This window comes from Lagopus muta, chromosome 5, assembly GCF_023343835.1.
Source record: "Lagopus muta isolate bLagMut1 chromosome 5, bLagMut1 primary, whole genome shotgun sequence".
In the NCBI taxonomy this organism is placed as follows: domain Eukaryota; kingdom Metazoa; phylum Chordata; class Aves; order Galliformes; family Phasianidae; genus Lagopus; species Lagopus muta.
Window position 1 is genome coordinate 62,430,623 of NC_064437.1, and position 27,178 is coordinate 62,457,800.

At 43.7% G+C, this 27,178-nt stretch overlaps 2 long non-coding RNA genes across 3 annotated transcripts; both read right to left on the bottom strand.

Annotated features, from left to right (window-relative positions):
• Window positions 1-5,073: 5,073 nt before the first annotated feature.
• Window positions 5,074-14,279, bottom strand: LOC125694138 (uncharacterized). Its single transcript, XR_007377418.1, has 5 exons — window positions 14,257-14,279; window positions 8,519-8,628; window positions 7,493-7,737; window positions 6,920-7,039; window positions 5,074-5,379 (listed from the first exon to the last, which is right to left on the bottom strand). It is a non-coding gene; the product is annotated as an uncharacterized LOC125694138 (long non-coding RNA).
• A 1,827-nt stretch (window positions 14,280-16,106) lies between these two features.
• On the bottom strand, window positions 16,107-26,550 carry LOC125693752 (uncharacterized). Of its 2 annotated transcripts, none has more exons than XR_007377236.1 (4): window positions 26,526-26,550; window positions 23,900-24,123; window positions 20,136-20,207; window positions 16,107-16,481 (listed from the first exon to the last, which is right to left on the bottom strand). It is a non-coding gene; the product is annotated as an uncharacterized LOC125693752 (long non-coding RNA). The 2 variants fall into 2 exon arrangements; XR_007377237.1 differs by lacking the exon at window positions 16,107-16,481 and adding an exon at window positions 17,461-17,971.
• Between the last annotated feature and the right edge of the window lie 628 nt (window positions 26,551-27,178).

A 27,178-nucleotide genomic window follows, 5' to 3' on the forward strand; every position in this document is an offset into this window, starting at 1 on the left:
AAATCTTTTTAGTGTCAGTGTGATAGTTCAGCTGGATCTGTTCCATTATCCCAACAGGGAATATGAGATTCAGGGGAACTAACACTGGTAGACAGTTTTGCAAAGGTTTCTCTGTAACGCAAGTTCTCTGAAGCCATTTCAGTTTTTCAGTATATCCCAAATGGTGGATATGGATTATGGTCTACCAAAAAATAAGCAACAATTGAATCACTTTTGGTACAAATCAGGAAAACTTGGATCCATACAGCTCTACAGGCATCTGCATATGGCTACATCCTTCTGATTTTGGTCTCACACAATAGCCTGCGGAGTGAATTTGTAAAGTAGGCTGAGTCCTTGAGTTTCAGGGAGATCTAAGGAAAAAGCATTTCTTAATGGCCACAGAATTCTTTGTGTGAAAATTTTAAAAAAGATAACCAAGTTCTGCTTTCATTTAGTTCATAAAGTTCGTAAGGTTTGTGCTGAATTTGGCTTCTTCTCCCGATTAATTTTTTTTTTTACTGTTGGGTGTCTTTTCTGTACAAGTCAAATATTACTTCAAGTCTGGGTTCTGTATGAGAGATTTTACACTTTCCAAGAGGAAAACAGTGGGGCAGCCTCCCAGATGTATCGAAACTGTTTAGACAGAGTTTGGATAAGTGTATAGACAAAAGAAGTGATAGGGGAGGAGTAATCTTGGAGTTTAATGCTTCTTCCTGTGAAAAGTCTGTGTGTGTCAGAACTGTTCATAAATGCCTCATCTGCTTGTTGCTAACGTATGTCTCTTGCTGATCTCCTGCTTCAGGGCTCATCTGGGTTACTTGTGGGAAGCAAAATAAATTTTACTCCCACTTATTTTGAGAGGGTAAAACTCTCTGAGGACAGAGGCTTTGCAGGAGACACAAGATATGCTGGTGCTCCTCCTGATGTCTGAGTCTCCATGTTGCTGGCTGGTGTTGTGTTGAGGGTAGAATAGCTCATAGCATTGCACATCCATCACCGGGAGCTGCTGCCCTGCCCTGAGCTTTGTATGGTCGTGTTGAGCTGCAGTGGGGGAGCACTACATCCAACAACCCTCAAAGGTTTAGTAAAGGCTTGTTCTGCTTTGTGCCAGCACTCCCTTTGCACCATATTGCAGTTGTTGAGCTCTGCAAGTCCTTGGCACTCTCCAGAGTAAAGGCTCTGCTGGTAATTCTTCAGTGAAGCTTTAAAATGTCTGTTTAAAGATCTGTTATCACAGAATCACAGAATCACAGAATTGTAGGGGTTGGAAGGGACCTCCAGAGATCATCGAGTCCAACCCCCCTGAGACAGACTGTGTGTGTTTGTCCATTTTCACCTTACTGGCCAACAGTGTGTATTAATGCTTCAAGATGAAAGAATTTGACTTCACAGATACGCAAAGGCTGAGCACTAAAGGCATTAGTCAAGAACTTTGCTGAGGTGCAAAAAGTTTCCTTTATGCAAAAATCTAAGGTGAAAGCTACAAAGTGTGAGAGGGACTCTGCTCAGTTTGAGCTACCAAGAGCAAAATATTTCAAAGGAGGTGACAACTCTTCAGCTGAAGTGTTTTGTTCCACGCTGGTGGGAAGGTATATGTGACAATAGCAAGGTGTTTGCACTGATGTAAAGGCAATGCAGTGAAATTCTGTTGAAGAAAAAGAGAAATAACAAGGCGTGGAAAAGTGGTGTCTTCAGAGCCAAATTATAGTAGGCCCAAAGACTGTAGATGTTATTAAACATAGTAGTAGTATTAAAATGAAATATATATATATATGGATGAAGTACAGAAAGTAACGATGCATAATAAGAGTTACATAGCAGAGAAGAGTTGGAATGGTTTGTGAATGCAATTAATGATTCCAAAGAAATTACAAGGAAAGTAATGATATAGAATAAAATATGATTTCACCAGATGATGAGCAATAGAAAATGTTTCCAATATACAAAGAGTAAGAAGGCAGGAGAGGAGTCTGTGTGCTTTCAAAAGCAAAGACAATACTTTAAAGACAATAGATTTAGCCTCTGCAAGAAAAAATAATGTTCACAAAGGATATGGAACAGATGCCAAGAGCAGATGTACAATTTCCAATAGAAGAAAGAAATATACAGAAGACCATTGCTGTAACAGCAAATTAAGAAATAAAACAATCTCAGCAGTGAGGAAAAAGCCAAAATCAAACTAAGATACATCTTACTATTTAGAAGAAATCCAAGGAGGAAATGTGAGCTTGGGTCACAAATGTTGGAATAGAAAAGCAGGGATAGACTTAAGGGATATTAAATAAGAATAATAAATGTTATGCCTCCAAATCCTCGTAATTGAAATCAGAAAGAAAGCAATACTGTGGAGAGTGATTTTGTGGCTTTCTTATGAAGGTCTTGAGGTGTTCTGATAATACAAGCATCCATTTAAAGACCAAAAAAAAAAAAAATTTGATTTCCTTTGAAACCTCCATTTTGTGACATTCTGGATGGCATCTTCCCTGTACAGCACTACATGCACACTAAATGCATCCTAAAATTTTATTTTTTGTTTTTTCCATTTTAGTGCATTTCAGCTACTCAGCATTATGTTTTCAAGATTAAGAAGGATGTTTTTCCCTTGTGTTCTTGCTCTTTATAGGATTTGTAACAATAACTACGAACTGGTAGCTGAGGGGAATTCTGATTTGCACAGTGACCATCACAACAGCAGAACATCATGGGCTAAAATTAAACCTGAGGTTTGGGCTCGTTTCCAGTGGCAGGATCCTATTACTGGCAAAGGAAGCAGAGTACACCAGAAAAATGTGATCCAAACAGGTAGAGAGCCAAGGCTATACGGAATCTTATAGATTAGCTGGGGACAGGTTTAACGTTTTGATTTGGAGCGCTGTTGAGAGAAAAAAGAGCACTGTTGCAAAGTTTCTGCAAAAATGCTTTTGTGTCAGAAAGCGCTCAAGCTATATGAGTGTGCACTTTAGCAGTACCTGACTTAACTCTGATGGATTGCTTTGAATTTCTTTGGAAAGGAACCAAAATACTTCAAGCAGTGAAACATAACTTATCAGGAGAAAAATACAGCGCGTCATGATATTTGCTAGGGAAAAAAATAAGTCAGTTGTGTGTGAAATGCCTCCTGAAATGATTTAACGATGGAAAGTGTCAGTGACAACATTATTTATTCCAAGGGAGCTCCTTGGGGCAGACAAACTTTGGCTATGAGCATGGAAGGATGGAGATGCTGGCACTTTCAGTTCTAAGTTAGGTGCTAGGTTAGCCACAGCTTTGTCCTGAAACACTTTGGAAACAGGTTTTGAAAGAAAGCTAGGAAGGAACAAAAATAAGATTTAAGAGGGAGGGAGAGTATCATCAAAGTAAGTTCTATGTGGGCGGAAGTCGTGTTGGTCTATTGCTCAAAGTGCAATAACTCCCTATCATTTCCTTTACTTTATTAATAACTACTTTTCTGTTTAAAAATATTTTAATCCTTTTCATAGTTGAGGGTGACTCATTAGCTCCTTTTTTTTTGTTGTTGTTGTTAAAGATGTCTTCCAGTCACAGCTACCAGAACAATGTCCCCAGAGAGAAAAAAATGATGCTAAAGCAATTCTCCCAGATCCACCAGAATAACTGTTCCCATGAATTTTAACAGGCAGCTAAACATCTATGGTTATGAAAAGGAATCCAGAAACAATGCCATACTCATAGCTGATAGAAGATAAATTAGTTTATTGGAAGAAATAGTGTTCTTGCAGCACCTCATGGAGATGTGGCTGTAGTTCACAGCCCAGGAATTGCACTGTTTGGCCTGTTATTACTCTCAGCATTCAAGAATAATAATCTTAGAGAGAATTTATGCTTTTTCCAGCATGTAGGATATGCAGAATCACTATAGACAATAAGAAGGAACCAAGCAAGGGAACACAAGCTCCAGGCTTTGACTAACTCAGTGCTTTTGCCTTGGTCCCTGCCAGCTGGATGAAGGGTTAAGTGCTTGCTTGGTCTGTAAGACCAAAAAATGGGAGAAAACACTGTTTCCTGCATGTGGGCAGGAGAATGATGTGGGACCAACACAAGGAGATGGCAACATGATTGGAGCCCACAGCCCTGGGAGCATGCACGAGGTAGATGGAGGCCCACACATGGCTGGAGAAGAGACATATCCACAAGGTATCTTTTTCAGCCTCGGTGATTGTAGTGCGGATGTTTTTACCTCTTTTGAGGGGAAGAAAGATAGGGGACAGGGTTTGCTTCTTCATCCTCCCCCTGCCAGCGAAAGGAGAGTGCTCAATCCTCCTGCCTTGAGCCAAAAGCCTATATCTGGGTGGGGAAGCTGGTTACAAATGGCACTTCCCAATGATGGAAAATCATGTCTTCCCACAATCCTTAATCCTTTTATTTCTGTTCTCCTCGTTATCCCATGCCCCACTGCAGAAAGTGATGCAAAGCAGTTTTGGCACTTGTTCTTACCACAGACGATGGCATAAGACTGCCAGATTTTCTCCTACTGTGAGGTCTCTCAGTCAAGCCCAATTGAAACCAGAAATGTCATCGAGGCGAAAAGGTGGTGCAAGGACACTCTTCTAACAGCTGGGTTTCAGGCAGAGAGGCTAGGTAGCTGTAAAAGTGTCCGTTTATCATGCTACATAAGGCAGCAGTATTTTAATCTTAAATGCAACCCTTCTTTGAACAGTAACATCTACACTGATGTTATTTGTTGCCTGGGCCAATACCCGTGCTTGAAGTAGAGCAAACTGAACATAGGGGATGATGGCTCAACAGTTGTATTGTTTGAAGTCTATGAGAAAGGAAAAATATGTGGGAGTGTCAATTTTTGAGGTCTTTATTTCAGTGCACCAAGACAATAACTCCCTGAGAGATAGTCTATACTTCAAGTGTGTTTTATGAGCTGAAGACAGAAATAATGACTTGGTTTCTTTGGACTGCGCTGTGCAGCAGATCAAAAAAGGTGTTCATAATTGTCTTCTAGGAACCTGACCAATGCCTATGTCACAAATTCAACCATTATTTACCACCCAAGAATGCACAAAAAATGACACACAATAAAAAGGGAAACGACGAGAGAAAAATGACTGCTTTACAAATGTGAAATTTACACGAGAAGAATACCAGCCATAGTTTAATTCATGACAGATCTCCTGGTGAGTGTACAAACACATTCATGCTGCTAATGTACCCGCTGAGAAGCCATAGTAACCTGTTTTTATATAGATAGGTGGAAATGAAGTCTCGTTCCTTACAGTGGTGAGAACCAAGGTCCTCCTGCCGCGAAGCTACAGCCCCACTGGGATCAATGTGACCCAAGCTCATGCATGACTCTGCAAGAAGATTCCTGAAGAATTTACTTATTTGATTAGATCCCAGGAAAAAAAGAAACTGAAGCCATTTTCTCACCTACAGAAAGAAAACACAGAAGTTTATTCAAGACAACAAACAGCGGAGTTGTGCTTTGTTGTTGTTTAAAACTTGAACATTCCTTCTATTTGAATCTAAGGACAATGGACTTTATCTCTGAAGTGCTCATGGGACCCTCCAGTTTCACATCTGTAACCCTGTGGAAGAGATCCTCATCTCCCTCCATTGTTTTCCAGCAGATGAACATCTTCCATAGAATCTACATAAATAGTCCATTCATAAAAGTACAAAAACATATTGTACCAAGACAATAGCCTTACGAGGCCAGCAGCATCCCTAGTGAAGTGAGCAGAGTTAAACATGCAAAAAATTTGCTTTTTCTCCTTCTCAGGCACCAGCGCAGAATGCCAACAACTATCATCTCTGTCTCATCTCCATTTCTATCACTTCATAAGGACTGGGAAACAAAGATCAAAATCAAAAGCTTCTTCAGCTACCTGGAGAGCTCCTGTGTTCGTGGCACAAAATGTTCTCTGGTAAAGTACAGTGAAATAGAGTGTATTCTCTACCCATCTTTAAGGTGATTTCTTAAGAGAATTTTTTTTTTTATGTTCCAGTCTTGGACAAATTACTAATTCCAGTATTCATGTTCCATTTCATATTCTTTTCCTGGGTCTGGTTTGAGTGCTTTCCCCCCATGCTGTACAGGTACACAAAGGAAGCAAACAGCATCATGGTGGTAACAGGTGCTGAAACCCTGATGCAGGAACTGCTGGGTGCAGCTCCTTGTTCTTCTGGTAGTGCTGCAGCTCCTTATTTGAAAATACTTGAACATAGAAAATGCAATGAGGATATGGATGGAGTTCATTCTTCACTTTCATAATTACATACCCAAGGGTTCTTTGCCTCTTTCTGGGACACACAGTATAGCATTTATTACGTCTCTGAACACATCATGGCAGCCTGCTCTGGTTTGCTTAAAGTCAGCTTCAGTCCTGTCTTTACACAGAGCAGAAATGCTCCTTCTACCTGATTAGGCACAACTGCAAGTGAGCAGTGGGAGACCAGGGATTCTCTAGTTAAAAGGCTGATTATCCTGTCTCAAAATAAACTTAAATTGAACCAAGGGTGAATGATCTGGAAAATAATGAGACGCATCTCATTAGAGTGGAAATGGAACAAACTGTGCTCTGCCTTTTTTGGCTCCATTTTGTATGTTAATGAAAAGTGATAAGTGCTCTGCCTGATATTGTTAAAGACCTCGCATGGATGAGCCTCTTGTCCTTGGTCAGATGCTGCTCTTGCTTACACCAACCTAAACAAGAAGAGCCTTCCTTGGCGTGGATCCAAAGAGCTGGGATCTGAAGCAAGCCGGCCTCATCATTCCCAGCCTGAGAACGAACCTTGAGAAGCCCAGGCTGTTTTTCACCCTTTCACATTATAGCCAGATCATTTTGACCTCTCTGCTTAACCTCACATTAAATTTGCCTTTGGCTTTTCCGAACCAGAGGGTCAATTTACAAAACATTCAGAGCTACTCGGTTCCCACCGATATAAAGTTCAGAGAACGTCAACTCACAGCAGTATCAGAATCCCAGCTTCGTCCATCTGTCCATCATTGTGTATGCAAGTCATGCCAAGTGCCTTAACTCCCATGGTTTAACCTGTGGCAGCCTCTTATCCTCACAGTGCGTTGAGGCTGCAAGACAAGGCACAGGAAGCATTGCAGAAGTCTCTCAGGGAGACCTGGGTTTGAAAATCAGCAGTGGATGAGAGAAATAGGCATTGAAACGTGCTGCTGTAAGAGGGATGTAATCAAAATTATAACATCATCTCTGGATGCTGGTGAAATCATTTCAGTATCATGCTGTTGGTATCTCTGGTGTCCTGTAACCCCCTGTTCTGGGCAGAATAGCTTTAAAGAAATGGAAGCACTGCATGAGTGATGCTTATGATTTAATAAACATCAGTCTGCCCCCCAAAAAATCCCTTAATTATGTAGCTAAGGACAAGACATTAACTTAAAAGTCTAAATTGAAACAGTTCTTCCCCCATTTTAATCTTACATTCTGTAGGTTCTGTATAATGCATTTGCTGCTTTCAAGGGCTTGGTGTTTCAGTAATTCAATGGCAAGAACATACTTGACTTTACCTCTGAGGCTCCCTGGGGCCAGGTTGACCCCTTACCAAGTACACATAACTGTGTAGAATCCAGGACAGGGCAAGAATTAGGCTTATACTGCTGATTTCACGTAGTTCCTGGTCCAAAGAGGAATTATTCAGAGCTGACTCCTCGGCCTTGATGCATCTTGTGAGCCTGATCAGCACTGGTGTCCTGAGCCAAGACTTCGTCCCCACTGACCTGCCCAGTGGGGATGAGAGGCAGCATTGCCAGGCCTGGCAAATGAGAAAGGAGCCAGTTGTGTTCTTAAAAGCATTAAGGTTATAAATGAAAGGTGTTGGGAGTAGGCAAATTAAACGTCCTTTTATTTTTCCTGGGGTGGTTTGACCTTCTGACTGCAGAGGTTTGTGGGCTGTGCAGCTGTACGTAGCTGTACACAGTTGGGATGTCAACACTGGCATACACAGCTGCCAACATTGCTCAGAGGTCAAGCTCCCAAAATTATGAGAGAGAGTCCAAGCGGAGAAGGAAAATACCTAAAGCACGGAAAAGGAAAGGGGGGGGGAAAGGCTGAAGTTGAAATATTTGTGGCAGATCCCAAATTATGGTGAGAGGTGATAGTCTCTCCGTAGTTGAGATCAAAGCCACAGTTCAACCATGAAGTAGGCTTCATTCCCAGCTCCACCCTCAACTTCAGCAAGGCCAAACCAACCCTCCAGGAGCAGAACAGAGCAAACCTATCCCAGGGCAGGGTTTTTCCAGCATGATGAGAAAAACGTCTGGTGACACCTCCAGGCAGCTTTAGTGATCAAAACACTCAGGGGCCTCTTGCATTTTCGTAAGATTTTCCTATGATTCCTTGTTTGGTTTTCTTTTTTTAGATTTTGCCCAGCCTTTAAAATGACAACTACTAAATGCGTTTGCTTTGCTTCTCTCTTTTTAAGACATTTCTCCACTGGGATCACAAGGATGAAAGGAGCTGTGCAGAATTTGGGTGTATGACGGCCAGGTACCAACCTGGATCCATCATCCCAGTGAGAAGTGAGGGATACAGACCTACTCCCTCCATCCCAATGTATGTTGTCCCAGCTCAAGGGCGAAGCTTGAAGTAGGAACGTCCTTCTCCTGCAGGGTTAGGAGAGCCTCCCATGGTGCTGGTTAGAAATCTAGCTCCAAAAAGAATGGAGAGGTTATGAACAGTTTGTGAGCAAGTGGTATTTTTATCTATATGGAAATGTAGACTTTGAAATACAGACTGCAGTTCTGCATTAACTCAAAGTGAGTGATATCATAGCCCTGAATTAAATCACTGGGAATGATAATGGTAAATCTGTGTCTGTAGCGATAATGTCATCTTAGTGTGCCTGCTCTGTATCTTCCTCACCACGACAGTGTGGCCATGAAACTCCAGCACATGGATGTTCCAGCATCCCTACCATTTAATGCAACCTTCTCCCATTTTATAGGATGGGTGGCTCAATCCTAAACAGATTAACTGCCTCTGAGAAGCTATAGAAAGGCAATTTATTTACCCCTGGATGTGCACACAAATGCACAGTCACACACAAAGGTGACTGACATGCACACCAAGGAGAATACACGGCCTGAAAATCCCTCACCACAACCAAAGACCTGCAGAGAGGAACAACAGGGTGACAGTGGGGGACAAATCCCAGCCCATGGGGATTTCTATAGGCTAATAATTTATGTTCATTTATCTAGAGCCCAGGTCCAGGTTTACGTGGAATAAGGCACAGGTGATGAGTATTGATGAGATTTATCTCTTCAACACTATTAACTTCGAAAAATTCACAGCATTAAACTCCTACTAATGCATCTATTTTTGTAAGTACAGCCTTACAAGCTTAAGCAACAAACAGCACGTTCTTGGAGATAGGCTGTAGGCCTGTCCCTAAAATAAAGAATTATATCGGGTGAACCTCTGTGTTTCAGCATCATTTAATAACAACCCATTTTTCTAAGCCACTAACAAACGTATCCTCTCATAACAAAAATCTAGCTGTCCTGAACAAAGGTTTGAGGGAAGCCAATGGAATCCTTCCATTGAACTTAGTGTGTTTGGATGGAGACTCTCAACTAAAAGTTAAGGTGCCTTCAGAGAAATAGTGGGCTGGCAGTTAAGCATCACAGATAAGTGCATCGCCTGGAAGCGCTGCTGGCATTGTGTTTGTCCTGACATCTCACTGCAGTTAAACTTTAAAATATATTCTCTGCATGGTTAGAGCAAGCATCTTCCTTAAGTGAAAAAATGAAGCTGGTCTGACTTCTGTGCTTGAATTCTAATGGCGTTTACATTTCTATGCCTTCCTCAAGAGCTTGTCCAGAAAAACATGAGATTTTGCTGAAATGATAAGGAAACTTATACATTCCAAATGGATCTGTGTCATTATGGCATTAACATGTAATGCAGAGGCAATAAAATTTATGATACTCTTTTTCAGTGCTCTAATGAGGCATCGCCAGCCTCGCTGCATATTTGCAAAAGTCTTAACAGATAATGGTTTTTAAAAGTACTGAGGTAGAGCTGCTAGCACAAATGGTCATAATAGCAAATAGCTTTGCAGGAGTCAGTTATTATACTGAATCAGAGGCAAAAAATGAATCCCAGGCCAGTTTTTCCTCCCAGTTTGAGAGGAAAGTCAGGGAAACATGTTTCTTCTGGATGCATCTCCTATGAGCTTTCCTTCCCTTACATTTTCACTGCTGGCTTCACCCCTGCTATGGAAGCAAACCTCCTGATGAGACATATTATTTTTAATCCAGCTTGTTAAGGGCATGAGCGTTCTCACTAATCCACCTTTGGCATGCCTGGTTTTCCAAGCATGGTCTGCAATTTTCAATCCTTTGTATTTCACTTCCAGGAGACACATCAAATCCAGGACCAGCTTCTTCACACTGCTGACAATGAGATGCACTGCACATGTACCTGCACCTGCAAGAAAGCTGTGTGCACCATCTGCAGCAGGAGACGTATGGGGATGCTCCCAGTGCTTCCAGCTGCTCCAAGTATTCCAGAAAGGCACAGTGATTGCTGCTAAATTTAGTTCCATTAGTTCTGGTGGCCTCTGAGAGCTGCCTTTGGCAGAAGGTTGAATCAGTCACTGAAAACTGCTGCTGGTTTTCAAAGCATGGGATCCAGGCATGGTCTGCCAGCTTCTGTGAGCTCTCTGTTTCTGCAGCTTTGTGTTTGTAAGACTGCAAGGGCTGGTTTGCTAACCATTGACTCAATTGCCCCATCACTAAGGTCAGATGCTTACTCACAGGCTGTAGTGAAGTCATTCATTATGAATTTCCATCAGACTGGGCTGCAGTCAGATCAGCTGCCCTGACCTCAGTATTTATCTGAGCATTTCCTTTTGGCTGATACTGAGCTGAAGCCATGGAGGGATGGCAGGTCACTGCCATGGCTCAGCCCTTGATGAGTAAGATTTTGTCAGCTATTCCTCCCCATTGGATGTACAAGTGCATTGTCCTCGGGTTGCTCCATTCCATTCGTGTCAAGGGACAGGAGCTTTAGTGAGACACTGAACAGAGGGACTGGTTTGTGTTTGATGGAAGATCCTGAAGGGAAAAAACTGATACTGTGGGTTACACTCAGTAGCTCCTTTCCAGTCTCAGACTTTGCAGTTTCTTCTTAATTCTTTGTCAACACATCCGCTTGAACACATGGTGCCACCAGAGGATGAAGGCTCCCTCAAAATAGGTGCTATAAAAATATTGAAGGCAGAGGAATTCCTGATCCAACCATAAAACCTGAAGTGAAATGGAGACCAAACAGCCTGGCAGCTCCCTGCCCATGCCTGGGATCCAGAAGCACTTCTGGAGCATGTTTGGAGCCCAGGGACAGGTAGAGAATGAGCATTACTTTGAGGATTGCAATGCTCACTGAGGTTACAGTGAAGACTTGGGTCTTTTATGCACTTGTGTTGCAAAGAGCAAATGTTGCTTTCATTTGCAAACCCACAAACCCCAAGTGAAGAATTATTTCTCTGTTTTTCAGGGCTAAGAGATGTGCCTATGTAAAAGCTCTCAGAGATATTGCTCTACAGACTCTGTAATTCGCTGTAACTCCCAGCCCTAATAACGACAAGCTGATTTTTCATATTTTCTAAAATTGGCAAGCTAGTATTTCTTGAATCAGTCAGAAAGGAAATATTGCTCTGTCCTCTGCTTATCCTTTCTTCATCAACAAATGCAATTACAAAAACATATTTCCTCAGCTCAGAGCGTCAGGGCTCTGTCAGAGTCATTTTCCCATCTTCCAGAAGTAAATCTGAATCTGATTACACCAGGGAAATGTCATCTGATTCACCTCCCACTGCTGATGCCCTAACTTCCATTTCTACCTATCTCAAAGCTGGAATACAGATGAAAAGCAAAGATATTCTTACAAGCCTGAAACAGAAGGATATTCACACAGAGGAGAAAAAATAGTGACACCCAGGGATCCAAGCATCAGCTCCAGAAGCGAACAGCCATTTGCTTATCAAAGGATCTGGCTGTGGGCCATCTACTGCCATTATTTAATCGGCCCAGAGGCTTACCTGTGCTGGGAGACAGCCATGTGTAAGTGGAGATCATATGTACAGGAATCATGATGTGCTGTACAAGAAAAACAGTATTCCAGAGCCAAAAAATAGTAAGCCCTTCCCCTGCAAAGGTTATGGATGGCTTTAACTCCAAAGACCTGTGTGCCTTGGTTGCAATAATTGATGTTAGAGCTTCACAGGCCAGATCAATAATTAATGGTGAGTTTGCTAGTCAACCACAGCAGAAGCTAAATCCATTTGTACTGTGTCACAGGCCTCGTGTGCTTTTAAAGAGATGAGCAGAAATTGGCAGGATGCTTTACAAAAGGTTCAGAAGGGAGCTGGATATTGTGATAACAGCTTAATTTCATTTAAGCCACGTAATCTTGTTACTACAAGCAGAACGGCTCATCTGAGGAGTGGTGCACGATGGATCCTGCCAGTGGGCTTTGTGTTGGTGCAGGTACAGTGCTGGGCTTCTCCAGCCCATCACTCTGCTCATCCATTAAATGCCTCTTTCTGGATGTGTCAAAACCACCGCTGATTTTTTTGTAACCAGTGATTGGTAACGGCCTCAAGTTGCACCACAAGAAGTCCAAGTTGGATATAAGTCTGGAAGACTCATCAGGCTGTGGTACAGCTGCCCAGGGAGGTGGTCACCATCCCTGGAGGTGTTCCAGATCCACGGAGATGTGACACTGAGGGATGTGGGCATAGCAGGGGTGGGCTGGGGGATCTGAGAGGTCTTCTCCAATCTTCTGGGCATAAAGGAATGGAGAGCAAAGCCCCAGGTGTTCATTCATGCAGGAGAACTGCCTTGCTCCTGCTGCATGCAAGCAGGTCAGGATTTGACTAATTTATTACGATACAGGTTACTGCAGTGATAAGGTAATGTGACCAATGCATTATTAACAGTAGTCCATGGTTAATTCATCATACTGTGGTACTGCTGATGGCATATTCTGCTCGGGGGGCCGCTTTGTGGGGAATACTGACCCACCATTCTGTGACAGCAGTGGATAAAAAATGATGACAGTCTGCCCCATCAGACAGGGGACAGCCTCCAGATGCTCACATTTTCACCATGCCTATCTGTAGCCACAGCAATAAGAGAAAAGTGTTTCTAATGGTCTGTGCAGGAATTTGCACTTGTTGCTGGAATATTTTTCAACATAGCCAAAGGTTAACATATGCACTGCTGAGCTTCTTATTAGTTCTTCCTCTCTTGAGTACTACACCTTTTTCTATTAGCATCACTCTTATCCATTTCTCACAGTAGTTAGCACGCCCCTCATATTTTTGGGCAATTCCCCACATTTATAGAACATGCTTTCTGCCCTCCAGGTGGATACCTGCAGGTCCTGCTCAGTCTTCTATACGAGTCTGGGCTGACCTCCTGGCCTCTACTTCCCAGTGTTTTCCATGGACTTTCCATGCAAAACATCCCCACGCAGGGATGCTGGCTGGCCCCTCTACAGAGGCAACATGGTGCCACATGATGCTACAAGGGAAGCCTGGAGGCACGCATTGAAACAAACAATGGGGAAAACAATCCTGATTTCAAGCTTCGAAGCAAAATGATTGGAGCAGATTGGGAAAACTGGCCTTTTCTTTTGTGTTTTTCTGAGTTGTCCCTATGCCATCCTAAAAAGGCTGAACGGGAATAAAACCAATCAATCTGCCTCAACTCCAGACCCAGGATTTTTAATAGCAGCAACACATCAGTAATGCTTGTGATTCCCCAGAAACCCTCATGCCTTGTTGTTGTCTTTCATTTCACCCTGCCAAGAGATGAATGAGAGCCCCTGATTTTCTTTTCCCAAGATAAGACTGGATTTCTCTAAACAAGGAAGAAGTCCAGGTCAAGGAAGAGGGAACAGTCTGTGCATGGAAAATCCCCATCAGCTGGCTGCCCGGCGAGGTGAGGAACCAAAGGGCTTTTTCCTTGCCAGGAATGCTCAACTGCTTTGAAAAGACCAGCTGAAAACTCTCCAAAACAGAGGGTTTTTTTTCCTCCTCATGGGAAAAGAAGTTGTTACATTCTCTTAATCTTACAAAAGACAAAACCATACATTTTCATAACTGGAATTTGGATGTATTTTCCACATTTGTTCAGTGTTGCAACTCAACAGAAACTGCAGCAGTGACAACACAGCAACAAGGTCCTAGGTTGCTGCAAGGGAGGATTTACTAAAATACAACAGCAGTAGACACAGAAACAATGGGGGGAGAGAAGCTGCTTACCTTCACAAGGCCTCAAGTAGGCAGGGAACTCCCAGAAGATGACCCTACCTCCACTGCCAACCCTTAAATGAGATCTGAGAAGGGGTGGATCCTGGCTCCAGCCCTTCAGATCACTCAGCTGCATTGCATGCACCTGAGCTGCCCTTGGTTGGCCCTCCCTTTCCACCAGGTACTCAATCACTGCTTCAAGCTGTGACAGCATTTCTGCTACAAATGTCCCACAAACTGGTTCCCATTTCATTCCCTCTTGTTATTTCCCAGCCAGCAAAAGGGCTGATTTTTGATCTCTGTATCACAAGGGTGGGTGATGGTGCTTTGGTGGGAAGCATTTGCACAAGGAGCCCACTGGAACATCCTGCCCCACACAACCAGGGCAGGTATCATGGGACTGGCTGCCATCCTTGCTCCAAGTCAGGCTGTTAGCAGCCAGAAAATGCAATTCTTTGTTCTGCTGTTTCCCTAAACTACCTTAAGGCAAAAATCCTTCAGCAGGAACGTCAGCCAGGCACTAATGATATTTCATCCCATCTGAGCAATCCTGTTCCCAAACACATAGCCTGGAAGTCTCTCAGTAGCAGTTCTGGATGGAGCCGTGCACCAGCAGCCAAGTATGGCCCTTCTCCTTCCGCTCCTCCCTTGGAAGCATGGGATATATTCAAACACATTATGACAAACTCAGCACATACACAAAGTTAAAATCATCACAATAACAAAGGGGATGTGGGAGGGAGCCACCATATCCTAGGAAAGCTCTTCCAAGTTCATGCACATAAAAACAGCACTTTCTGCTCTTCAAGGCGTGACTGACAAAAATGCAGGGAGCTGAAGCTGGGAAAAATATTTTGCACTTACTAAAGAGTGGCAGCTCTTCCATATATATATATATATTTATTTTCCTGGGCCTGCTCTATATAAAACAAACTATAAAAATCATTTTTCTTCCCTTTCTCATCAAAACCAGAATTCTGACTAAACTGCAGCAACAAAAATGAGGTAAAACTGCACCTTGCCCAAAAACTGGAGGTGAAAATAATGTCAAGCTAATCAGCACACGCACTTATTTCAGCTCCACATATTTTTCTGAGTTTTAATGGTGGGCAAGGTGAAGGTATTTATTTGAGGAGATGATGCTGCCACTTTGCCTTGGCTGACATCTAAGAAATTGCATGTAATTATTGGAAAAACATAAGATGGGAAGGGACTCTTCTGCTACTGATTGAAAATGACTTTATTTTTCTTTTTACCCCTTCTATGCTCCATAAATCTCTTCCTATCCTCACACTATGTGCCACAAAAGGAGTTTATCACTTAGCTTGTGATGTTTCTTTCTCCAGGTGCAGCCAAGCAGACTCATTCTACACTTCAGCCCCTAAAGGACCCAGGATTTGGAAAATGTGGTGGGGTGAGCAGTGGCCGTGTGTGCTGGTCTGAATATCACCGGTTCTGCAGTGGCAGCTGTGCCATGAGAAAGCAGGTGTGCTGGTCCTAATAGGCTGCAAGGAGAGGCTTCAGACAGCAAATTGCTCTGCTGGGCTCAGGTATCTGAAAATAGGGTGTTGTGAGGCAGGGGTCAGCCTCCACTCCCTGGTAACAGTGTGAGAGGTGATGGCATCAAGCTGAGCCAGTGGAGGTTCAGGTCAGATATTAGAAAAAAACGTCTTCTCTGAAAGAGAGGAGATGCATTGGCACAGCTGCCCAGAGAACAGTCACCATCCTGAAGATGTTCCAGAGCCATGGGGATGTGGCACTGAGGGACATGGACAGTGGGCATGGAGGGGGGTGAGCTGGGGATCTTAGTGTTTTTTTCCAATATTTGTGATTCTGTTGATCACTGGATGGAATCTGTGTTAACAAGTGACCCCAAAAATAATACAATTTCTCCTTTTTTGTTTCTCCTTTTGCCTTGTTCCACATCCGCCCCCTCCACTCAGCTTCCTCCTTTTGCTGCATTTTATTTCAGCTTTTTTTTGTGACACCAGTAGCCTTAATGAAATATGCAAAGGCATGAAATTCTCAAGGCAGCACGAGTTCAGGCAGCTTTGCATCAGGGCTGGGAAAGGTCAGGACCTCCTGTATGATGGGCAGACACAGGGACATGCAGAAATCTCTCCTCATCCAAACAGGGCAGCTGCAAAACACTGCAGCAAATCCCACCGAGTGCTCCCGAGGACCCCAGACACTGCAAATTGGGAACAAGGAGACACTTCAGCAAATTGGAGAGATCACTGAAATAGAAAGAAGAGGGAGACTGTTTTCAAGTGGGAGATTGTTATTTTTGTCAAGTGTTTACCAAAACGCAGGACGGAATATCATTTCAAATAGTCAGCCAACCCTAACATTACCCAAGGCTCACCGAGCGCAAGCGGGATGGGAAATAATTTTTCCTCTGTATTAGAAGTGGATGCAGACTGCCTGACTTTATTGGGCAAATTAATTACACGCTAACCCAAGTCAGATTAGGTAACTGCATTTTCCATTTTTCAGCGTTTTCAGCAGCAGGTGAATATCAGCCAGGTATTTGCAGGTGGATGTCAGATATTTGAAAACATCCCCACTCTTCCATAAGCTTCCAAATGGACACCTTGGCTCTGAACCTGAAGGAGGAATAGCTTAAATGCAAGCAGCAAGCACCAGTTTCTCCATGTGCTGTCCTTCTGCAGGTGCACTATCAGCAGTGGAAGACATTTTCTGTTAGCAGCCTAACAGGACCACTACTCTGTAGTACCAGATACATGCCCTGAGTACCAGTACTTGCCATAACTGGTCCATATTGGAGAGTTTTGTTCAATAACTTGCTGCTTGGAGCAACATCTCTATTTGCAATGTGGAAAGGATCGGCCACACAAATATACTCATTGGAAGGGACCACTAAAGGTCATCTGGTCCAACTGCAATAAGCAGGGACATCAACAACTCCCTGTGCATCCTGAGGGATCAGTGGTGCCATCAGAGCAGCTTGGGCGATATTGCCATGTCCTACTCGTGTGCATCTGGCAACCCACCCTAAATTTATCCTGATATTCTCTCTCATGTGCTGTCTGTTTTCACTCTACCTGGAAGAGAACTACTCTAGGTCATGAGCTCCTATGTTGCAGTCATAACATATAGGCTCAAAAAAAAAAAACAACCACCTGGCATCTGGTGTGGGAAATTCAAGAAATGAGCCATAGTGACACAACTTGCTAAAAGCTGCAAGGAGATCACTTCAGTTCACTGCTGTTTTCATACCACTGTGACAGGAGAGGCTAATTAAGGACACTTTGATGATCCAGTCATTGTTCTGTGAACTCTGAGACAATGTAGGCTGAAAGCAAGGGCCAAGAGCAAATTCTTTCCGAGGAAGCTGAGCAGGCTGAGAATGTGTTAGAAGTGCAGGGCCTTTCTAAACTGGGGGCTGACATAACTGCCCCTTGCATAGGCCCTGTCCTTTCCAGGACTCAGAAATCACTGCAGCCACCTTTTGGCAGCTTGCAGTCCTCCTCCTCCCTGTGCCTCAGCTGCTCAAGCAGCAGAAAATGGAAGACTTTGATTTTCTGCTCGAACGCCACAGAGATTATCAGTTCACATAGAGAGTAATCCCCTTCTAAATGTGTCTGGTTTTGGCATAGGTCCTCCAGTGGACATTTAGGGTGGCTCCCTTTGGAGTTGGTGGCAACCAGGCACTTGGATGCCTCTGTGGTATCCAGGTCCTTTGAGAGCAATCAAGAATTCACTTCTAAAAGAGAATCACAGAATCATATGGGTTAGAATGGCCCTCCAGGGATCATCAAGTCCAACCCAGAAAAGGACATTCAAACAATAAAAATCCGGCTGACTTCTTTATTCAGCCACCAAAGCCAGCTGCCATTTGGCTGAAGCCTTCCCTTTGCCACGAGATCCTCCCAAATGAGCCTTGGAAGGTCCATCTGTAAGAAGCAAACCAGACTACGTGCCTTTACAGAAATGCCATCTTGCATGGGACAAAGTAAGTGCTGGGAGTGCATGCAGACACCAGGGCTTTTGCTAAATTCAGTTCACCAGAAGTTCCTCAACTAGACTGCAGGGTTACTTCCTTGCAGATTTCATTCATATCAGCATTTTCAGCCTCTAGTTAGCAATTTCCATTTTACATAGAAGCCATCTCTTTTGCTTAGGCCCAGCAATAAAGTCACAGTTTGCATAATGATTTTCAAGCAATATTTAGGCACTGAAAGCAGAAAGCAGTGCTTTTACCCAGCTGAGAGATTTTTACTATTCTTAATCACATTTCAGAACATTGATTTTAAGAAAACAAATAAAATGAAATTGATAATATATAAGATTCAGCATAAAACAAGTCCTACATTAAATCTAGACTCAGGTTGATGACGTAGAATGGTTTTGGAAGTGAACTTAAAGATACCTGGTTCCAACCCCCTTCTGTGCACAGGCTAAGTTATATGCCTATTATTAAAATGTTGATGAATTAGAACTCTTTTTTTTTTTTTCATAGAATCACAGAATGGCCTGAGTTGAAAAGGACCACGAGGATCATCCAGTTTCAACCCCTCTGACATGGGCAGGGGTGCCAACTACCAGACCAGGCTACCCAGAGCCACATTCAGCCTTTGAGATGAAATCAGACTTTGACTCACTGGGATGCTGCATAACCTCCTGCCTTTCTTCCAGTTGCTGAGAGGCAACTTAGATGCAACTGCACCTTTAACCTCTGGCATTGCAGCTAGATCCCAATTATCTGTCATACAGTGCAGGATTAGATGAGATGGAGGGTGGTTTTCTGTCCCAGAAAGAAAAGAAGATAGGCACAAAGAGAAGCCTCCAAGTATTCCCATTACTCATTCAAATGTTGAAATAAGTGCATGGGAAACCACAAATCATTCTAAGGTTTAGTGGGTATGGTGGGGCTTGGTTGGTGGTTGGACTTGAAGATCTTAGAGGTCTTCTCCAACCTTCATGAATATATGAAAATATGCCAGCTGGGCATTGCAATGCACTTGAGACACTCAACTATACCCAGAATGCTTAGGGCCTCATTCCCTGTCAAAAATCTAGTCAAAATTTCTCTCAGAAGGATGATGAGGGAATTCAGACGTGAAACACTGTGCCCTAGCTGTGGAGAGCAATGATGACCAAAAAGAGAATTCCTATACAGTGTTGTATCCTGAAAACATAAGGCATCGCTGCTTAACCTCGTTGTTTTATTAGTAAATATGAATGTCAATGAAATGTTAACGTGACATTTTACGGGAATGACTACAATAATTTAATTATGTAAAGATGCTCACTAATTAGATTCTCTAATTGCAGTGTTATTTGCTTCCTGAGTCCAAAATTACTACTGCCCTTTTGCAATAGTTTCAACTCCAGTGTATCTGCATAGAGCCACTGGGCCCTCAGTGTTCCCCATATGCATTTAATAAAGTGCATTACTTTCACTGACATTAGTGTTTAGTCTGGTTACCATGTTTGCCATCATCATAGATTCTTGGGTTTGCTCAACAAGTCCCTCCTCCACAAGTAGCTTGAACTAAGGCTCTGCTTGAACTAAGGCTCTACCTTGCTTTTGAAGAAATCTCATAAAGAGGAAATAACCTGATAAAGGCACATGCAAGACAGTGCTTTGGTTATAGCTCATGAATTTTGTCCAACTCAATGTGAAATCTCCCTCAAAACAAACAAACAAAAAAAACCAGTATCATCTGTGCAAACATATCCAAAATATGCAATGTCTTTGCTTCTCATTAGCCCTGCTTTGCCGCCTGTTGCACTAAGTCTTATTTAAGTGCGTCCTTGCAGATGGTCATGATAGTCTCTATCACCATCACCCCAATGGAAGTTCCTGAATGTGCTATCTTTCTTTTAATAGCTTTCTCTGGTTCTTTTGAGCTCAGGCTTCTTACCTGTAAGTCAGATGGTAAAATCTCTTGCAAATTTCTCCTGGTCTTCTCTTCCAAGAGGGAAAGTCTTCATGGCTGATCCAGAAAAATGAAAATTCTGCTCAATTTTTAAAGCCATCCTTGGAACACCTGGAGCTTGATAAATGGTTGTATATTTTTACACTGGTTGCAGCTGCAAATTCAGTATCTGAGGACGTGTTTCTACCCATTAAACACTAGTCTGACCTACATCTCACACCTGAAGTTTACCATCACAAGTTCCCACTGCAGTCACAGAATGGCCAGGGTTGGAAGGAACATCAAGGATCATGAAATCTCCAACCCCCCTGCCTCATGCAGGGCCACCAACCTTCCCCATTTAATACCAGCCCAGGCTGCCCAGGGCCCCATCCAACCTGGCCTTGAACACCTCCAGGGATGGACGGGGCATCCACAGCCTCTCTGGGCAGCTGTTCCAGCACCTCACCACTCTCACAGCAAAGAACTTCCCCCTGACATCCAACCTCAATCTTCCCTTCCTATGTCAGTCAGTGACCCATGTGACTATGAGGCTGTTTGCCTTTTCCCATAAATGCCAAATGCTGTTTACAGCAGCCAAGCACTGGGGTAGGAGCACCATCCCAAGAACAAAACTTATGCTGCATTCACTTTAGCAAATAGATACATGGGAGAGCCCCCTCCATAGCTCAGAAGACATCTCACAGTCCAGCAGGCCACCATCTCTGCTCCACAACCTTGTTCTCATTTGTTTTCCCATTTTGTTCATGTCCTTTCAAGTGGAAATGACTAATTTGTTCCAAAGGATGCTGGTGGAGAGCAACTTATTTACGTCCCTGCACAGCTGGCCAGAACCTGGGCAGGAAACACAGGTGATTTATCTGCAGATGTCTGCAGGCTCCAAAGATGGGCTTCCTGCATAGCACTGTAACACACGCTGCTGAGCCAGGGGAAATAGTTTCTCCTTATTTTATTTCCTCTTTTTCTCCACTCTTTCATTTTTGTGAGTGATTCCAAATGCCTCTCAAAGTGGAGTCGTATTTCTGTTAAATCCATATTCCTCTGGTGCCTAAAGAAGTGCTCTGCCCCTTTTATTGCCAGGCTTACTCTGCATGTCTGTGTTTTCCTACAACATCTATTCTGCTTAACAGGCTGCACACTCAATCGCTCCCAACCCCAACCTCTGAGCTAAATGCAGAGGTTACGTTGCACAGCAACGTAATCTCAGTACTGATGACTTTGGTACACCCCATAAATCTTAAAAGTATTCCTAAAAGCATTAACTGATTATATATTGCATGCATCTATTGTTACCAGAGCCTCATAGGGATGAAATTAAAGGTTTTTTTTCTTGTGTGAGAAACAGGCAGAGCTAATAAACCTCTTCTTATTCATTTCTCCTTCCATGTTTTCCTCCCCAGCAGCACATCACACTACTTGAAATGAGCTTATATCCATCCTTCTGGCATAACCCTGAATTGTTAAGACAAGTCCTGTAGTGCACACCTCCAGAGGCCGACCAATTCACAGCAGAGTTTAACACTTCCAAACACTACATATTATCACTGATGTAAGGGGAAAAAGAAGCAAAGTGACTTAAACCATCACTTTCTGGTCCTGAGGGACCACAGATGCTGTTTTTCTCCCTTGATGTACCACATGAAGCCCTTCACAACTCCTGCCCTGTGCCCACCTGTGCACATAGCAGATGAAGCCAGCAGTGGCATTCATCACAGTGCTTGAGTGCTTGCCTTCATGCACACAGCCTTATCACTGCAGCTCCAGGTGTTTGTCCTTTAGACTCTTCCTTGTAGGGACACAGGTTGGTTTTCCCATCCTCCAGCTCTGCTGATCCATTTATAACTCTGAGGACACAACCACCTTCTCTTTCACACCTCTGAAGACTTTGCAACAGCCTGGCTGCTACTCCACATTGGGAAGCATCCCATCACACACTCTCCATCCCTTATTTTCAGATCTATGCCCAACCTACTTCCCCCTCTGTGCCCACATCATTCACACCGGGCATTTTGCTGCAGGTGGGTGGGTGGGCAGGAGGACACAGGTCTGATTTGCACTGATGTTTGCAGAGGTCATCAGAGCCTCCTCTAGCAACAGAATCCAAAAGCAGCCTGCATACACGTCAAGTGGCTGCTGCTTTCAAGTGGGTGAGGGGCAAACCAAATCTTTAATAGGTCTGTCACAGCAAACGTTGAGTTTTAATTGCACTGGATAAGTCTGCCAGGTTGTCTTGGCAGGAGCTTATCCACAAGGAGGGTACCTAAGTGACTGTGTCATGTTGTGTTGGCTGAAGTGCTTTGAAGTGGTCACAGAAGTCCCCTGTGGCAATTTACAGAACGTTGTGTTATTCTTAGGGGAGAAAATAAGGAATTTTTGAGGAAAATCATCAAACAGTGCTTTGGATCTCAGGACCGGTGAGCTGACATCAGGGCCAACAGAGAAGCATGTTTGAATAGTGCCAAGAACACTGTTAAGCCAGGTACAAACATTATAGAATAGATGAGGGATGTTATTTTGCTAAATGCAGGTCTATGGATCCCCAAAGGGGGAAAAAAGGAAGAGGGAGGCCAGCAGCAGGCAGTGTACCTGATGTTAATGCTTCAGTACATGTTGTTGCTTGCCTCTGCCAAAAGCAATCTTTCACAGTGGGAAAACACAGCAAAAGACAGGAAATATCCAGCACAAACAGAGGCCAAACATCTCCAATTTACATCCCCAGCTGGTTTCCGACCATTTCTATGGACATAAATCAAGCAAGTGGAAAAGCACTGATAATGGACCTGTGTCTCTCCTTTTTTTCTTACTGGTGCCTTTGCAGTCCTGGGTCTGCAGCAAAGGCCGCAGAGCTGCAAGGACCAAGCCAGGTCCCTGACTTCCCTTCCTCCATCCTCTGATTGGAGCCCTGAACACCACCTCGCTTCCATTGTGATCACCAACACCCAAGCTAATTATAGTCTTATCTGAAAAAACAAGGGATTTGTGCCTGACCTTCTCTGGGCAGCAAAGATACACAAGTAAATCTCTGCACATCACTCCAAGTTCATTTGAACAGGTGCAGCCCAACCTGATGCTCAAACTCTGCTGAGCCCTCAATGACAGACACTTCCTGCCCAATGCCCCCAGCTCTGGTGATGCCTCTCTCAGGATGTCACACGGACACTCAGCACATCACCCTAGACAGGAACAAACAGGAGCAAACACTTGAATGCAATTTCCCCCTTACACAAAATCACAGAATATCCCACATTGGCAGGGTGCCACGAGGACCATCAAATCCGATTCCCAGCTCCACACAGGGCTACCCAAACCTTATGTGTGGGAATGGTGCCTCAACAGTCCCTGAGCTCTGGCAGCCTGGGCTGTGCCCCTGCCTTGGAAAGCTATTCCATGCCCATCACCCTCTGGTGCAGAACCCTTTCCTGCTCTCCAACTTGACCTCCCCATCACAGCTTCTTCGCACTCCAAAAGCAAGCAGAAGGAGTTTCTTTAACCAGAAGATCAACATGTGCGATTGCTTTCTGCAGTGCTACTTCCCACATGTGAATTTTTCCCATTGTCCTTGGCACATGCCAAGATATTTCCTCTCGCCACAGCATCTGGCTTCCCAGCCAGACATCCATCCATCAGTTGTGCTGTTGACTCTTTCTACTCCAATTCTACGTCTAAAGCCGTGGAGTTGCTTCAGCTCCATGCACTCTTCTCCATCCTCACCTTTCAACATCTTTGAACACTTTCCCAAGAATACTTACTTGCATAATTGTCTCCTCTTATGTGAGGAAGGTTCTGGATTAAAGCTGCCAGTTCATCCAGTGGCATGCCTAGGACACAGCTGAGTGCTTCCCCATATACACACCATGTATCTCCCTGATGAATGGTGTTTGCTCTAAGAGCAACTGGTTTTGGTTGTTTTGGTACTGTTCCATACTGTTCTCCTTTGGATAAAGCCTGTGCCTTCCACCCTAAAGCACTTTTGCTGTAAAAAAATAAAAAATAAAAAAATTAGAGTGAGGTATCAGAGGATATGTATTAATTTGGTTGGCTCTAATTATCCAGTGTTGAAATAGCCTGGTCTGCACTGAAAGATTACTTAAATGCAAACTTGCTCACAACCCTGTGCAACACGTCTCAGACAGGGCAGACAATAAAACTACTTGCAAAAATCCCTACGATAGTTCATTGAAACAATTAAGGACTAGTAGGATCAGACACAGTGATTTTTTTATTTTAAGTGTTTTTAATAAATTTAGTGTAAAACCAGACCCCAGGCGGCTATAAATCAACATATGGTTACAGAGTCAGCTCTGACAGATGAGAATAGCCCTTATGTCCATTTGAGAAATTGTTGTAGACAATGCTGGAAAGAGAGAAAAGGAAGAAAAGTGCTTCAATCACATTGAAGCCCTGCTACCTGCCCCACAGTTCAAGGGCTGGCATTGAAGGAAAGCTGCCTGCTGCTGAGCACTGCAGAGGCCACCAGAGAAAGCCAGTTCCCCCTCAATCCTGATTGGAATGGGCACCAGCAGCCAGAAAGTAGCTGGATTTGTGACACCAGCAACATGGGAGTCCGACACAGCACTGCCAAGACAAAATCTGCAGTCGGTAAGAAAAAATATCCCCAGCTGAGTGCTTCTATGGGCACCAACAGATGTGGTGTTCTGCAGTTGATGCACTGATGGCTCTGGGCAGCCTGCTCTGGTAGTTGGTGACCCTGCTCATAGCAGGGGGTTAAAAGTAGATGTTCATTGTGGTCCTTTTCAACTCAGGCTATTCTCACCATCCCTGCTGCAAGGTGCAGAGCTACGAAGCACCCAAGGAACTCTGATATTTGGAAGGTGTGAGGTCAGAGGGAAAGAGAAATGCCCAATTATTCTCAAATTTGGCCCAAACCCTCTGAGGAGGATAGCACAAAACCCAGTCTTCCCTGGGATAAAAGGAATGCTGAGGGCACACAGTGTCCAGACAGCCTCAGAGGGGAAGGAGATTCAAAGCATCTTCTCCAGCCTTGTGCTGTGCAAACAACAGGTTGTGTTGCTAAACACTCAGCTCCCACCTCCAGCTTAAAGCCTGACATCTGTATAATTGGTATTTCTACTGATGGCAACAAAAACACTGATTCACACAGAACTCATGCAGAATACACTGAATAAAGCACCCAAAGCCAGGCTAAGAAGATCAGATTAGCTACAGAGCATGCAGGGTGCAGGCTGTGGTGGTGTTTCCCCTAGGTCACATCATCCAGAAGTGCAAATGCTGTCATTGGTGTAGGGGTGAGGGTTGAGGCCAATGTTCAGCAGACTGTGGATGAGCTGTGCCTACTTCTCCACTCTAAGGCTGCACAAGCACAGTTTTGGCCACAATCCGGAGCATGTGTGAATGGAGGGCCTGAGTTACTTAAAAAACCTCTGTATTTGTTGCTAGAGCTCTAAGTCATCTATGTTCTGCAAAGCAGCACAGTTTTACAAACCCACCCAACTGTTCCACACTGCAATCTTTTTTTCATTCTCACTCTACAGCGAGACAGAAACCAAATATTTTTTCTTCATACTACACAGCTAGGAATTACCACACCTTGGAAATTAAGCTTTGTGTTACAATGTCAATGTTACTTCAAGTATACAGAAGGAGATTATACAGTCTCAAAAGATCATCCAGAGAAAGAATTGTTTTTAAAACACATAAAAGCCAACAGATAGCACTATTCATCATCCTCACACCAGCAAAGCCATCAGCTTCATCTTTGTGCAGAGACCAGCCCCATCATCAGTCACGTAATTTAGAGTGAGAAATAGATAAAGATTCTGCTCTGTGACAATTACAGTTATAAAGACCAATAGAGAAATCATTTGACGAGCTGCCAGCTCAGGGATTACAGATTTGATGTGTGGTTTCAGCCACCTCAGGGCATTAGCAGTGATATTCCCCCCCCAGCACTGTAGATTGAGAAGTATTGATGAGAGTCAAGATCAGAGAACAGCAGCTCTAAGCATTCCTCTGCCCCTACCTATTTACTACTACATTAATCTTTCCTTGACCTACTAAATCCCATTTTCTTGGGCTTTTTTTTTTTCTGGGAAGATGTAGGAAAGGAGCTGAACATATATCTGATCAGCCAGCACCCTAAAATGCTCCAGAGCCAAGTCCAACAGTGTAGCACAAGAAATACGTCCCTTGGAAACGTAGAAAACAAGCTTTCCACCAGCACATAGCAGTCCATGACTTGCTTTTCCCTGGTAGTACTTCCATCAAGAGATTTTACTAAAGCTGTATAACATGATGGAAAGCAATGACAGCATAGCAGCAAAGCCCTAGGCTGCAACAAGACTTGCTCAAATGCAACAACCATGGGCACAGAAACAAAGGAAAGAAACCACCTACCTTCAGAATGCCTCAAGTACACAGGGATCTCCAGCAAAATACTCTTACCTCCACTCTCAACCTTAAATGAGGTCTGGGAAGCGGTGGATCCTGGCTCCAGCCCTTCTGATCACTCAGCTGCATTGCATGCACCTGAGCTGCCCTGGGTTGGCCCTGCCTTCCACCGGTGCTCCATCACTTCTTCAGGCCGTGACAGCATTTCCACTTTGCCAAGCTACCATATTTTATTATCATTCTAAAGACAGAAAAAAAGGTCCTGCATGGACTGAGCTCATTCAAGTAGGTGGGTGTGTGGTCATTGATTTTGTTAAGGTCAGGAATGCACCTGATCATATCTACCCTGTACCATGTTAACCCCTGTAAAAACCTGAGCGAGAAACTCAAAAATTGGCACAGATTTATATGAGATTGGGCTTGGAAGTCTGGCACTGTGTGCCCAGAGCTGCTGTCTGCTCTCTACAGCTCTCATAATATGCGCATGTCTGCCTCAAAGGCCTTGAGATGGTCAGCAAAGGGTAGCAAAAATGCATGAGGGCTGCTCCGAAAGTAATGCCTCCTATGTTACCATGTCGGCCCAAGACATCAAACTTTGATGTTTGGTGGTGTTGGCAGTTGAGCTTGAGAATTCCATCAATATTCCCCTGGAATATTTT